Genomic DNA, 13,153 nt, shown 5'->3' with positions numbered 1-13,153 from the left:
CAGGCTAAGTACTTTTGTTCCCAGCATGTGTGTTTCCTGCAACAATAATACATCAGCCACCTCCCTCTTCCCCCATCTCAGAATCGCCCCCGTTTGATCTTGTCAAGCATCCCCCTGACATTCCAAGTAATCACACGCATGGACTCCCTGGGGAGCCCTCGGAGCGGCGCGTCAGCCATAGTCAAAGGTAGCAATCATGGCAGAACCCTGGCACCACACCCAGGTACACAGCACCATCATTGGCAAAACATCAGAAATCACGTGCAGTCCCCCCCGTCCACCCCCAAACCCCCCAAAAACAACGACAGCCTCTGTCCAACGTGCCCCAAACTACACCCCCCCCACCCCCACCCCACCCCCCCTCAGCCCCCTGCCCCCCACCCCTATACCTCATGGAACTCAGAAGTATCTGTCGCGGCATGGGTAACCTCGGGCCCAAAACAGAGCGCCCAAGGCCAACCATACCAATGGATCCCAACTACCCCTGTGAACTATAGCAACTCCCCCCCGCTCCTAGACAACTCCCACTTACGTAGGAGGCAGGTAGCCCCTATACAGGAGCACCCCGAACCCTTCCCCCCATCCCCACACATAGTACAACAAGAATCCAGCCGTAGCAGTATACTCAGCAGTCAATCTTTCCGTATAGTGGAACACTGCGGAGCAGCTCCACCCGGCCGGTGTTCATGGTAGACGTTGGCGGGCATACATCCCCACCGCCCGTCAGCGGCCTCTTCCAGAGTGATCAGAGTCAGTAGGCGCGGCAGAAGGAGATCCACTGCGAGAAGCGGACCGTTTCCGCGATCTTGACTTCCTATCTCTCCTGGTCCTGGCAGTCTGGTCCCCCCGGTCCTGCGACGGCTCCCTTGAACGTTCCGGGTTCAATCCCGGCTGATCATGCGGCCTGACTCTCATCGTCTCATCGGTCCATTTGAAAACGTCCTCCGGGGTGTCAAAAAAGTGAGTACGGGATTGAAAGATCACCCGTAGGTGAGCCGGATAGAGCAATGAGTACTGAATCTTCAGGCCCCGGAGTTTCGCCTTGGCGGCAATAAAGGAGTGCCGCTGTTGTTGCACAAGTCTGGTGTAGTCTGGGAAGATCATCATTTTCTGATTCTTGAAAAGAAGAGAGTCTTTGGCCCTTGCTTCCCGCAGAATGGTATCTTTGTCGTGAAAGTTCAGGAGTTTAGCAATCACAGGTCTGGGCCTCTCTCCCGCCGGCGGCTTCTGCGTTAGGGCCCTATGGGCGCGTTCGATCACGAAGCAGCGGGACAGGGCCTCCGGGAGGAGCCAACTTTCCAGCCACTGAGTCAGAAACTGTCCCATGTTACCCTTCTCACACCCCTCCGGAAAGCCCACAAAGCGTAGGTTGTTTCTGCGCGCCCGCCCTTCGGCATCCTCGACTCGAAGCGCCAGGCCCCGTTGAATGTTTTCCATCGCCGCCATTTTCCGCTTCAGGGTCCCAACATCATCTTCCACCACCGAGATCCTAGATTCGGTCTCAGTAATTCGCGCAACAGCGTTACGCAGATCTTGGCGCAATAGGGTCACGTCCGCTCCAACTGCCCCAATCTTGGCATCGAGCATGTCCCTAGACTGGGTGATCGCCGCCATGAGCGCCGCGTTGTCCAGGCCCGACCCCTGGCCACCGGATGCCCCTTGACCCCCACTCGGGCCGGTATACTTGTCGATGGGGCCCTGTTTGGCGGGCCCACCCCCCCCTCTGGTCATGGTGAGGCTCTCTTCAGGGGACCCGGTCCTCAGAGCAGGCACCGGTCCTCTCAGCTAGGCGTTCCGCGTCGCAAGTTACAACCAAGGGAGGCACACAGTCTCGGACCAGCAGACCGCTTCAGTCCGCCTCCGGGGGGGGCACATGCAGGACTCTCCAGGCCAGGCCACCGCTCAGTCAGGGTCGCAGCTCCCAACGGGCCAATTGCCCACCCCGTCGCCGCCACCAGTGACCACCTGCAACCCTGATATCGGGCACCACCTCCAGGGGGGATCCGGGACGAAGGGCCCCCAGCCGACCAGAAGAACAGACAAGCACGAAAGCCCGCAGGCCGGGGAGCGGGCAGGATCACACTCCGGGGGGCCGCAGCACTGGCCGTCTCGCTGCCGCTTGGCTTCCCTCGCGCTGCCTCACTTGTGTCGCCAAAAGCGAGGCCCGGGGCCCGGGACGCCGCACTCACCCCCAAGTCGTGGGATATGGCCTCTTCCGTCTCCTCAGCTCCGCTGTCACTGCCCGCCGACACCAGAAGAACAGACAAGTGTGAAAGCCTGCAGGCCAGGGAGTAGGCAGGATCACACTCCGGGGGGCCGCAGCACTGGTCGTCTCGCTGCTGGTTGGCCTCCCTCGCGCTGCCTCACCCGCGGCGCCAAAATCGAGGCCCTGGTCTCCGGGCCTCCACGCCGGCCGCGGTCCACCTCCGGGGTCAGGGAGGCCTCACTCTCCCCCCAGTTGTGGGATATGGCCTCTTCCGCCTCTCCTGCTCCGCGGCAGGTGCAAGCCCCAGGTCGCGGTCACTGCTCGCCGACACCGGGAGCTCCCGGCCGGAGAACGCCAAAATCGAGGCCCCGGCTTCCCTCGCCGAGTGCAGGCCCCGGGGTGTCGCCGCCGCTAACTCCGCCACCAATGATCCGAGCGCTCTGGATCCTTCACCGGAGAGCACCCCTCGCCAGTCTCCACCTCCGCTGCAAGTGTCGGGATTTGGATTCGGGGGCCAGGATAAAATAACGGATCTGTAACGGGCTGGTGGGAGCTCTAACAAGCCACGTCCACCATCTTCGCCCTCGAAGCCACGCCCCCGAATCGCAGACATTTCAATCCTTTTGTGATTTACCACCACTTAAAGATGGAGGGCATCCATCTACTGAGGAATCTTCTACAAGACCGAGATAGGATGGTTTGCCCCGATCTCAAGGATTCCTATTTATCGGTCCCCATTTGACCCTCTCATGATCGATACCTGCAGTTCCGCTGGAAAGGCCCATGGTACGAGTATCACTCTCTCCCGTTCGATTTATCCTAGGCCCCCTGGGTGTTCACCAAACTTCAAAAACCAGTAGTTGTCCGTTTAAGGGAGATGGGGGTTCGCGTGATCGTCTATCTAGATGACATGCGCCTCTTAGCTCAGGACTGCTCTCTTAGGTTGACTCATTCGGCTTGGACAATGTCTCTTCTGCAAGATCTATGGTTTGTGATAAATACCAAAAAGTCCATGATCTTTCCATCCCAGCAAGTGGAATTCCTGTGGTTTCAGGTGGATTCCATCAAGGTGTAATTGAGACTTCCTCCCTTGAAAGTGAAGTCCATCAAGAGGGAGCTGAAATCGACTCAGTCGAAACAAATGGTGTCTTTGAGATCCCCTGCCCGGATTGTGGGGTTGCTAGTGTTTTCGATTCAAGCAATTTTCCCTGGCCTGCTGCATTACCGGGCTCTTCAACGTCTAAAGATTAACTACCTGCAACAGGGTTTCAGTTACAATCACCTGATTCCATTGTCTACCGAATCCCAGGCAGAACTTCAGGAGTGGCTCATCCATATGAAGGCTTGGAATGGCAAAGTAATTTTCGAGTCCCCACCAACGTGTTCATCGAGTCAGACACCAGTCAATGGGGCTGGCATGCATGATGCAGAGATTTTTCTACCAGCGGTCGCTGGTCAGCAGAAGAATACAACTTCATAGCAATTGCCTAGAACTTCTGGCAGGCTCTTTTGCCATAAAATTATTCTCTCCTATCAATAGCACACGGATTTACATTGAAGTCTTGTCACTGGAGGAGATCAAGTCAATGAATGAAGCACTAACGATGACCATTCAGTGGCAAACAAGTAATCAGCTTGAACTAAACGTGCAAAAAACAGAATTCTTATTAATTCCCCCCACCCCAATCTTTTCGGAAATAAAGGAATGGACCAAACAGATCACTGCACTTAACTGCACCCCGATCTTAGTGGACTCAGCCAAATCACAAGGAATCACGTTGGACAAGAACCTGAACATGCAAACCTACATCAATTTGTTTGCTAAAAACGCCCGGTACCTCCTGAGTTGTCTTAGAAAACTGAAACCAGTCTGATAAACGTCAGAGCTGAAAATGGCAGTTCAGACTTTGGTCATCGCGAGGATCGAATACAGATGTTCAACTCTATCTGGCCTGCCCAAGATATCAACCGCTTCACTAAAAGCCTGTCTCAAGGCAGCCACATGACTCATAACTGGATCTAGATACTTTGATCACATCTCTCCACACTTAAAAGCTCTAAACTGGCTACCATACGAAGCCAGAGTACAACTCAAACTGGCCTGTTTCACACATAAGGAGCTACATTAAAAAAACTGTATATCTAGCTCAGAAAGTGGTGATATCCGGAGGAGGCAGGTACTCCTGGGGTACAAAAGATCTTTTGCTGAAATCTCCATTCTTCCAGAAGAAGACAACAAACAACAGAGCTTTCTCAAGCGCTGCACTCAGAATCTGGAACTCGCTACCGACATACATTAGAAGAATACCGTTCCATTCAAAATTTAACCAGGAGGATACGCTCTTCCTAATGGGTAAATTCCTACCATAACTCCTTACAAAGAATCATCTAATCGTCTATTGATTCTTCATCCATTCCCTATGTATTGATAATCAGAGGGTCCCTCAATGACTTCCTGAATGGAGCGCATTGGGATGTACACAGTCTTTTTCAGGGTCCCCTATCTCGTTAAGCTACTGAGTTGAGCGCTCAGCTAAACTTTGAACTCTGATTCCTTTGATAATAGAAGGTATTTTGTAATTTGGAGTATTCGGTCAGTGTCAGATATTATTGTAAGTACAGAGAACTTTTACTGTCCACGGATTTATATTGTTTTATATTGTTCTTCATTTGTAAGTTTATAATGCTTGCTATTTGTCGCAATCGGGACTGCTATATCTCTGTTAAGCGCTTTGACACCCTAACGGGTCACTTTCACACTATATAAAACACTAAATAAAATAAATAAATGAATAAGAGCAACTGCTCCATTCGTCTATGAATGGATAATGTTTCAGCGGTACATTACATCAACCGTTTGGGGGGAAACGAGAACGCGCTGAATTATCTGTAGCTCTTCAGTTTTTCCTCCCTGTTTTCCCACAGCTACTCCTGGACCCAATGGGTTAGCCGCATCCTCTGAGCGTTCAAAAACAGTTGACTCTCATGGTCTGGAAGATATCAGGAGACATGACCAGATTGCTGGCCTTTCGGCGGCAGCTGCAAACAATATTCTTCTGCATGGAAACGTTGGGTGGGTTGGTGCCTTCAACGGCAGGTGGATCCCGTGGAATCGGAGTTGAAAGATGTTCTGAATTTTCTTTTTGAGTGTGCTGAATCTGGTTTATGTTACCGGTCAATAAATAATTTTTGGTTAACACTGTCTGCTGGACATAACCCTAGTGAAGGCAAGCCTGTGAGTGTCCATCCCGTGGTATGTAAACTGCTGAGTGTGCTGAATCTGGTTTATGTTACCGGTCAATAAATAATTTTTGGTTAACACTGTCTGCTGGACATAACCCTAGTGAAGGCAAGCCTGTGAGTGTCCATCCCGTGGTATGTAAACTGCTGAAAGGTATCAGGGTGGCTCGTCCTCCGCAACCTAAATACACTCAGCTATGGGATAGAATGTGGCCTAATGGCTAGGGCGGTTGACCTTGGAGCTGGGGAACCAGGTTCGAGTCTCGTCGGTGATGCGCAACATTCTGTGATTATGGGCAAATCACGTAATCTCCCTGTGCCTACAAAAATGAATGTGTTCGTCTGAAACGTAACTGGTGCTCATGTAAAGCTCTCTGATACCTTCCGGTCTAGTTCACGCTATATAAAACAAAACAGAAATGGGATGTTACAACTGTTTTGTCTTTATTATTGTCATGGTCCGATAATAATGATCTGACATTGAAACACATTTCTGCCAAATTGACTATGCTTTTATGCTTGGTTTCGTGCCGACGAGTGTCGGATATACATGCCCTGGACCTTGCAGGTCGGTTGTTTTCACCTGACAGTGTTTCATTTATTATTTCAAAAAGAACAAAGACCATGTCACGATCTATTGATTATCCTGCTTCTCCTCACAACGCCAAATTATATGTAGTTAGATGCTTGAAGGTTTACGAAGAACGTACTTTAGCACATAGAACTGATCATCTTCATCCTTTGTTGTTGGGTGTCCAATAGCCCTTTCAACCAGTGACAGCAGCGACATTAGCCCGTTGGGTTTGCTGGGACATGTCTGAAGCTGGTTTAGATATTTCAGTGTATGGTGCTCACTCAAGCTAGAGGCGCTATGGCCTCAAAAGCGTTTGCTATGGGTTCCAGATTGGAAGAAATTATTTGTGATGCTGATTGGGCATCTGATTACATGTTTAAGATGTTCAATTATAAACCTATTGTGCATGTATTTTCTGTTGTTGGTAAGCTTTGAACCAGCATAATCGGAGCCTCCGGTCCTGCCATAGATAAGCACATTTTCTAGCATATGCAACAAGATTTTTAGATTCTATTAAGGAGAAGGGGGTGAGGAACATCCCACCCCTTTGGACAGGAATGATTTATGATTTCATTGCTGTCAATGTACTGTGTGGTATATGTACCATGTTCTTTCTCCCACCCTTCTGCTTACACTTAAGTTAAGATGGGATTCAAGGAATTTATCTCTTTTCAGGATCGGGTTTGAGATAAAGTTAAAGCCAATGGCTTGCCTATTTCCAGTGATTGGTGTTTCAACTCAATTGACTCTGTTTGTATTTCATTGTCCTGCTTGGACTTCCTGTTTGGATTGTGGTAACTGAGTGTTTTTGAACTATCTGTTTGTTCTTTTGGGCTATGTTCTTACTGGATTGCTTGTTCACAAAGAAAGAGGCACTGGAGGTCAGTAGACTATTGATGGGTTTATTAGAGGCGTGGTTCAAAGTCTCATGGGAAATCTAGTATGTTTTATGTGTACTGGTTTTTGATTGGCTGCTATCTTAATGAGTGATAAAGATTGAGAAGCATAATCCTCACCTCCGTGTCCTTATTAGACCTAAAATTCTTGTCACAGATGCTAGAAAATGTTCTATTCTGGGCAAATCACTTAATCTCCCTGTGCCTACCAAAAAATGAATGTGTCCTTCTGTAACATAACTGGTGCTCATGTAAAGTGCTCCAATACCTTTGGGTTGAGTTTGCGCTATATGAATCTAAAAAAAAAAAAAAAAGAACGAGGGCCAAAGCTTCAAAACATATGCACTCTCATGGAGTTCTTAACACAGAAGAAAAAAGTAGTTCATAACAAGCAAGCAGTTAAAGCTGATATGCCAAGTCAATCTAAGAGGTAGTAAAGAGGCAACGTTCTGTGAGATAGACAAACACAAGATTGACAAGCTCGGACACGAATCGGAAGTGGGCAAATGAGAGTGACAGGAAAGCCAATCAATGGTAAGCAATGGGCGGGCTCCAAGCCCCTCTATGTTCTTGGTAAGCCACAGTATGCCATGCAACTAAAGGTACCAGGTGTCCCGGATTTGCCACGACAGACCTGTTTTTGCTCAGATTTAGGCAAATTTGGCTAGTGTCGCGGTATTTGGAGAGAGTCTACTGAAAACAGAGGGAGGCATGTTTTTATGTGTTACAAATCAGCTAGTTAGAAACTGGTATAAGAAAGCGATTTAATTAAAATTTATCTTAATGGCTTTAAAAAACTGCATTTTATTTATGTTCTTAGTGCCTCTTCTGTGAGCCTAGGTTGATAAGGGCTATCATTCTGTGCTACTTGGTTGAAGTAAAATTGTAGTCCCTCTTGTATTTTTTTGCGAAATGGCCTGGATTTTGGAATTCAAAATCTGGTCACCCTACTTGCAACTGACAGCAAATACGCTGTCTGTGGAGCAGGAGGGGACATACAAGTACACACTGGCAATCTACAGAAGAGTAGCTGAGAAAATGGTGGGTGCTTAAAATAACTAAAAAGATGGGTTGGGGGGGGATGCCGAAAGCATCCCAACGGCTGTGGGAGTAGAGGAAGCACACAGGGGACAGAGCAAGCAACCACATGCACTCCCATTAAGTGCGGAAAAGATAAGAAAAAAAGTAGAAAAAAAGAAAAACTGTGGAGATTTGCAAGGATAATAAGCAAGCATTTACAATGCAATGGTTTCGCCTTTGGAAAAGTTAGAGCTATTGGCATTTTAAATGACAAAACAGATAAATAAATGGCATTGTCATTTACATTGCCATTAGCTTAATCTCTCGCAAATTTGAGACCTATTGTACCCTACGGACGAGCTCAGCAGACAGCAATTACTCACGAACAAAAATCATGCAATGAAGACGAGGGAAACTTCAAAATATCAGAAATTACAGCCACTTGAGCAACAAGAAACTCCAAGAAGCTAGTGCTCCCTCCTGTAACCTCATATTAAATGGCAAAATTACTGGAAGCTAAAAATAATAACACGGACAGCGGGAGGGGGGGACGCATAGCTGCCAAGGTTTCAGATTGCCATGTGTGACATTTTCATAATTTCAGCGAATTTATGAGTGACATTTCAGCGACTATGAGTGACACTTTCTCACGAACAAAAATCATGCAATGAGGACGAGGGAAACTTAAAAATATCAGAAATTACAGCCATTTGAGCAACAAGAAACTCCAAGAAGCTAGTGCTCCCTCCTGTAACCTCATGTTAAATGGCAAAATTACAGGAAGCTAAAAATAATGACATTTCAGACATTGACAGCTGAAACGCTTAGCACTGAGAACTTGCTACACTGCATGAGATACATAAATTCACTACATGGAATTCAGTTGTGCACGTTTATTTTAAGGTTAGACTACTGCAGTGCTATATTGTAGGCAGCTTTCAGAGATCCCCCCGGCCTTTTGACCAATTTTTAATGAAAAGTCTCACCTTGCTCTGGGAGTGACGGCAAAGGGAGCAGGAGCAGTGGCAGTAGGAAAATGATGACGGACATTAAGCGCAGGGCCTGTGCATTACAGGAGGAAAAAGTGACATGTGTGCAGGTTACAAAAGCGTCCAAAGTACAAGTAGAGGTATGACACTCAAGCACAAGAACAAACGTTACTTAGGCAATGGTGGCACTTGTGCAAGTATCTAAAGCAAACAAAATGTAAGAGGTAGCACACGGTGTGTTACAAGAGAAAAGTGGCGTGTGCATGTTACAAACGAGTATCAAACACAGGTAGAAGGATAATACTGCAAAAACTGGCAGACACACTGGCCCCGGTTTGTAAGGCTGTACCAACAGGTAAAAATAAGAAATAGTTGTACATATGCTTCATACGACGCTTCTGACATTTCTAACAGTAACTGGCAGGAGGTGCAATTACTAATTTTAATGGCACGGCTATACGTGGGATGAACAAAGTAGTAGCTATTTCCAGGATGTTGTGTTCTGTATTTTGTGTATGTGTGTGTAGTATACTATTCCTGTATCGTGCACACTTGAAACTGAGTTGCACCCACGTGTATACACAGGACCTGAAAATACACAGGAACCGACGATGACATTTACATTCGTTCAGAAATCGATCAATGTTTTTGCCGTTTATGCTATGGACATCAACATAGGGCCAGACTAGGACTCGCGTCGATGTCTGTTTATAAATACTTCCGGGTCTGGGCACCGGCGAGACCCGGCACACTTAAAGCACTGGTTAATGGTCTCTGAGAAATGCGCATCAGAATGATAGTGGAGTCAGCAGTCATGACCTGAACTTCACCCCTGCTCTAGAAGACAGGCCTTCACTGAAGCCTTACAAATGCCCATCACCGAGCCCTGATTACAATTCAAATGCAAATAACTGATACAAACCGCGCACCTGCTAATTACCATAGCTCCAGGAAGCAGTATTAACCGGGCACCTTCTGTGCTGCGTTACACCCCCTCGCAAGGTCCCGGGAAGGCGAGGGGGTGCAAAGTAGATTTGCGCTCACTTTTCATTTGCGCCACATTTCACCGGGCGCGTATTGAGAGGGCTACCTCCTGCATTGGCCAGATTTTGCGCCCGATCTGTTAGCACTGTGGAACACACGACGGAGCTGGTTATCGATACAGGATCAACGACCCCATTGTAATTAGTGACGCCTGCAGCTCTTTCCATCGACGTAAGTGCAGCCAATGCATTCACCCACCACGCTACCACATAGGTGCTTTGTGTTAAAACAGTTATAATTATTAGGAACCAGCCAGAGCGAGCCGATGACTACATTTCACATTTAAAGTAAGGTGTACACTTGGAAACATTTTCCACAGTTAAGAAGCACACCCGTATGTAGGAGTGTTTCGTTGCAAGGATTGGTTAACCTTCTCCCTGTCTGACGTCAGTATCAGTGTGCAGAATCAGGGCTGTCACTGTGCACGTGTCTTGCTAAAGGAGCTGGTTGTGTACTGTCCCAGGATGGTGTGATGTCTGTCACTGTGTGCATTTGTCTTTCTTCAAGGCGCTAGGAGGGTAGGAAAGGCACGGACAGCGGGAGGGGGGCGGGAAAGGCACGGACAGCGGGAGGGAGGGCAGGAAAGGCACGGACAGCGGGAGGGGGGCGGGAAAGGCACGGATAGCGGGAGGTGTGTGGTCTGTCACTGTGCATGAAATATAACAACCTAGGCAACAAATTCTTAACAATTGTGAAGTAAGAGACACAGGAGAAAGAAAAAATTACAATCCCAAAAAACAAAAAAAGTTCAATGGCTAGGAATTTATTAATACATTAGAACATGGTTTCCTATTGCAGTCAGTGAAAATGATTCTGAATTGTTCACTGATTACGAAAATCTGTCCTATATATTATTATGTGTAGCAGGCCTGTTCGAGACACAAAGATAAGTTTATATAATACAATTTTGTAGATACTTTTGATGTTTTTTAATGTGTTATAGATTACCTGAAATGTTGTTAAATTTTATAAAAATAGTATATATTTTTTATTACTATTTCTTTTAGGCATTACATGGCTACTCCAGAAGAAGGCGCTGGTCGCCGAAACGCGCGTCGAGAATTTACCTATGCCACTTTTTAAACTATATTTGTTTTTTGTTCACTATATTTTATAGTGTTGATTTATATGTATGTAATTTCACTGACTGCAATAGGAAACCATGTTCTAATGTATTAATAAATTCCTAGCCATTGAACTTTTTTTGTTTTTTGGGATTGTAATTTTTTCTTTCTCCTGTGTCTCTTACTTCACAATTGTTAAGAATTTGTTGCCTAGGTTGTTATATTTCATGTTGTTTTCCCTGACCTAGGAACTAATGTATCTAATTCTCAGGGGGTCCTTGATACTTATAAACATGTCTGTCACTGTGTGCATTTGTCTTTCTTCAAGGCGCTATGTGTATACTCCCCCAGGCAGTATGTGAAAGGATAATGGCACCTGAAGCCATTCCCGGCCAGGCCTTCTTTTCGGAAACCACTCCCCGCCTGACTTAAGGAACAAGGAAAGGCACGGACAGCGGGAGGGAGGGCAGGAAAGGCACGGACAGCGGGAGGGGGGGCGGGAAAGGCACGGACAGCGGGACGGAGGGCAGGAAAGGCACGGACAGCGGGAGGGGGGCGGGAAAGGCACGGACAGCGGGAGGGGGCGGGAAAGGCACAGACAGCAGGAGGGAGGGCAGGAAAGGCACGGACAGCGGGAGGGGGGGCGGGAAAGGCACGGACAGCGGGAAGAGGGTGCGGGAACGGGCACACGGACAGCGGGAGGGGGGCGGCGGGAACGGCCACAATCAAAAGCACTCACCTGGACCTGGACTTCCTCCAGCGGCGGTCGGCCGCGGAATTACACAAAAGAAACATGGACGACCAAAAAAATAAACCCCGCCCACCGCCGCACTGACGTGCTAAAAGGGGCTAAATCTCAGGAACGCCCACGAGTCGCCTCGCAGAATGACGGACACCTCTGTTTTCCAATGGCTAGCCTCCATTTATGGAGCTAGCAAATGGAAGTGAGAGGCGTGACAAAGGCACCATACTCTTCTCAAAAGTTTTCGCCTGCGCGAACGCTGCTGCGCAGCGGACGCCAGGCGAAACCTAAAAAGGAATGGTAAAGAAGACATGGTGCATCAGAGTGACAAACAGGAATAGGAAGGAAAATGACTGATTAACAAGCAAATCAGATTGACAAGAAAGCCGGCCTGTTGTAGCGATAGGCTGACTCAAAGCCTGCTGTCAGTACTAAGCCCACTTAATAGGTCTTCAACAACAGACGAGCCCTTATAAACAAGCATTGGTAAAGCCAATATTGTTTACATTTTTACTACATGCTATTAGCGCGGAGCGTGCACCGATAAACGCATCTGAAAGATGGATGCTACTGGGAGAAATAGTTTCTTTTCTGCCGCATTCATTTTTCAGATGCTTTTATCTGTATTCACTGCCTCGTGCTATCGGCCACTCAAACAGTCCCTCATACATTGCAATGGAGCTGTAAGAGCACGCCCAGTCAGCCAATAGAAATATGTTGAGACTGATTTGCTGCTTTGGGCTGAGCCAAGATGCTCATTTAGGTGTATTGAGGTGTATTTATTGTACACTTGTGAGAGGGAGTTTGGTGGCATTTAAAACCAGTTGGAACAGTTTAGCGATGAGAAGCTGTCTCTCCTTGTCCGCAAGACAGCTGTCCCTCAGAATCCACAGAGGCCCTTGATCCGATGGCGAAAGCAGCCATAGAAGCACTTTCAGCACCCTTGTGCTTAACCTTACCACTCCTCTGAAGAAAGAGAAACAAGCACCAGAATGCATTGTGTGATGAAGATGTTCATTTTCGCTTTAAAAAAACAGGCAGTCTCTTGCTAGGCGAGAGTTTTCTTTCAGCAGCTTCTGAAACCCGTTAACTCAGGTATTTATCTACTGGTGCACAGACGCTCTGTCAATGTCTTCATCACTGCCTCCATCACTTTTGTGGTAGCAGTGATGCAACTGCTGGCCAGGTGGTGCTTGACAGCCAACAGTACCATAAAGGTTGCACTGATGCCGATCTCCACAGATGACAATCAGGCACATGCATCAAAGGATTTTGCGATCGCAAACGGTGCGAATCGCAAAAATCGGCCGTTTGCGATCGCAAAATCCTCTTTTGGAATGCATGAAGGGTCAAGGCCCTCGCAATTTAAGAATTCGCA

The sequence above is a fragment of the Lissotriton helveticus genome, chromosome 11, assembly GCF_964261635.1.
Source record: "Lissotriton helveticus chromosome 11, aLisHel1.1, whole genome shotgun sequence".
NCBI classification, from domain to species: Eukaryota; Metazoa; Chordata; class Amphibia; order Caudata; family Salamandridae; genus Lissotriton; species Lissotriton helveticus.
Note: the sequence above shows the minus strand (reverse complement) of the source record.